This window comes from Rosa rugosa, chromosome 2, assembly GCF_958449725.1.
Source record: "Rosa rugosa chromosome 2, drRosRugo1.1, whole genome shotgun sequence".
Lineage (NCBI taxonomy): Eukaryota > Viridiplantae > Streptophyta > Magnoliopsida > Rosales > Rosaceae > Rosa > Rosa rugosa.
In genome coordinates, this window is record NC_084821.1 from 1,768,388 (window position 1) to 1,771,262 (window position 2,875).

General features: G+C 39.6%; 1 pseudogene; it reads left to right on the forward strand.

The window, feature by feature from the left end:
* Positions 1-489: 489 nt before the first annotated feature.
* On the forward strand, positions 490-1,081 carry LOC133729362 (dirigent protein 19-like; annotated as a pseudogene).
* The last annotated feature ends 1,794 nt before the right edge of the window (positions 1,082-2,875 follow it).

The window sequence follows — 2,875 nt, forward strand, 5'->3', positions numbered from 1 at the left end:
AAGCACGTGACCCCCTATGTCTGTGTGCATAGCGTACACACGTGTATAGTAAAACTTCAAAATCTTTATAGAGAAAACATCACAAATGGTGTATGAACTTTAGGTATTTCTACACTTTGGTGTACCAACTTTCATAACTATCAGAATGGTGTATCAAGTTTGCTCCAATATTTCATTTTGGTATACGCCGTTAAATTTTCCGTTATCTTTGCCAAAAAAAAAAAAAAACTGACAAAGCTAAAAGGAAAGATAACGGAAATTTTTTTTTTTTGGCAAATATAACGGAAAATTTAACGGCGTACACCAAAATGAAAAATTGGAGCAAACTTGATACACCATTCTGATAGTTGTGAAAGTTGGTACACCAAAGTGTAGAAATGCCTAAAGTTCATACACCATATCTGAAGATATCCCATCTTTATATATAGAGTTCACAAAGACATCATCTCAGAAAAAAAAAAAAAAAAAAAAGTTCACAAAGACAAAAAGCTTTGAAGCGCATAGCACTCTGCCAACCATGGCTAGAATCCTTCCCACCTCAGCATTCCGATTGCTCATAATCTCTTCCCTCCTGACTTCCTATCATGAGTTTGTGAAATCCGTGGACCCCGAGCTTTTCGGTTTTTAGAAAGAAAAGCGCGCTCACCCATTTTCGCCTGTACTGGCACGAAGTTGTTGATCGATAGTCCTAATCCCTCTGCCGTAGCAATAGTGCAACCACCCTCCCAGACAAGCTTCGGCCTGATAAGAATGATCGACAACCGGCTAACCCTAGGCCCCGAACGGAGCTCGAAACTTCTAGCAAGGGCTCAAGGGTTTCATGGATGTGCTTCACAAGATCGACATTAGCCTGTTGATGGCTCAGAACTGTGTTTTCATTCAGGGGAAGTATAACGGTAGCACCATAACCCTGATGGGGAGGAACTCAGTCTTCAACAAAGTGAGGGAGCTGTCTGTGATAGGAGGAAGTGGACTTTTCAGGTTTGCTCGGGGTTATGCTCTATTAACAACTCAGTCGATGAATCTCTCTATGAGTGACGATGCTATAGTGGAGTACAATATATATGTCTTGCATTATTGAAACTGATATGTGCTAGCTTATGCTTAGCTAGCGAGCTATTTCATCATTTGCTAATAATTACTTGTTGGAAAGTGATCTGTTCTATTTTTCACGTTTGCCTTCTTGTACTCCTAACTTATAGGAGTTTACTTGATTGTACAAGCGACCTATCCGCTGTGTATAATCTTGAAATATCAATGAAATATTCATTCTGACTAAATACTTTTCTATAATTACTTGTTGGGTGATCGAGAAATGGGCGTAATGTTCTCTTTAATTTCTAACAATAATTATTCAGAGGTTTTGGTTGATCGGAACGTTTTGACATATATATGTACGTGGTTCTGGTATTGTGTTGGAGCACTCTGCAGGGTTTTGTTTTGATTGCGTATGTGTATATGTTTCATTGTTTTGTGTACTGGCCGGTTACAAACCTCTTGACTCTTGACTTCTTCTTTTTTGATACAACATAACGAGAACAACAAAGACTTGACTCTTGACTTACTATCATCATGTTATTATGATATGCGATATCGGGTGTACGGTTATGATTTTCTTGCATAACATAATATTTTGATATAATTTTATTTTAGTTTGGAGTAGATCATATGATCAGGGCCGGCCCTGGGACTAGGCGAAGCAGGCCCAGGTCTAGGGCCTCACATTTCAGGGGGCCTCAAAAAAAAATATTTATGTTGGCCTGCAATTAAAAAAAAAAGGATAAAGAAACAGAAGACGCTTGAGAGTTAGAGGCCACCCTTCAAGCCAATCAATTATCCTTCAACCCCACGTGTTGGTCACCTGTAATGCTAAGCTTTGAAGAGGGTGATGACACATGGCTCTTATGAGATCGTCTATAACAAACTCACAAATTTTTCTCTCTTATTTTCAAGTTTTATTTTGTCTTTTCCCAACCTTGTTTCTTCTGTCTGTGCTTGATCTACTCACTCCACTCTTTCTTTATTTTTCTTTCTTTCTGTTCTTCTTTTCTTAATTACCATACCCAAAATCTCATGCTTCTATCACCCGCCCCTGTGCGCTCTTCTTAAGTAGAGGACCTGAGTCTGTGTATGAATCTGAGTATTACATACCATATCAACGACATCAATTACCATAACATCAAAATGGAATCACAAAATGAGCACAATCACCATTGCTTCTTCCCCAAAACTCTATGAAAATTTCAGAAAATCAAGAGCTCCCATCAAACCCGTCGAAACCCACTTAAGAGTATTGTTGACGGTGCTGAGTGAATTGTGTTTCTTTTGGGTTTGATAGCATGGTATCAGAGTCTCCATGGCTCACAGCCTCACACTGATACATGATCATCTACCCGTCGGCGCTGCATCTTCGATTAGTTTTGGGCGATATCCAGTTCAAGGGAGCTCCTTGATTTGTATGATTAATTTTAGTTGACTATATCATCTTTATCTGGGCTTGTTCTTCATCCCTCGACTTTTGGGATCTGCATTTTGGATTGAGCTTTTTCTGGGTCAATCAAGATGTTTTCAATGAAGAGGAATCGGAAAGTGACCACTACGAAGGAAAGAGAAAGACAAAAGAAAGATGGGCAATGAAAGGGAAAAACAAAGCATGAGTTAGTTTTAGACCTTTAGATTCCAACACCCTGAAATTTCTGCAAAACCAAAATGAAGAGCTGCACTTGTCCATGGAAACACTCACCCAAAGCCAAAATCAAATTTCAGCTCAGCTTGCTGCTCTCCAAACACCGTATTAGCAGCACTCCTCCAAAACCGCCAACCGCCGTCGTCCACCACCCACATCACCACATCTTCATCCCACATCTTTAGGGAT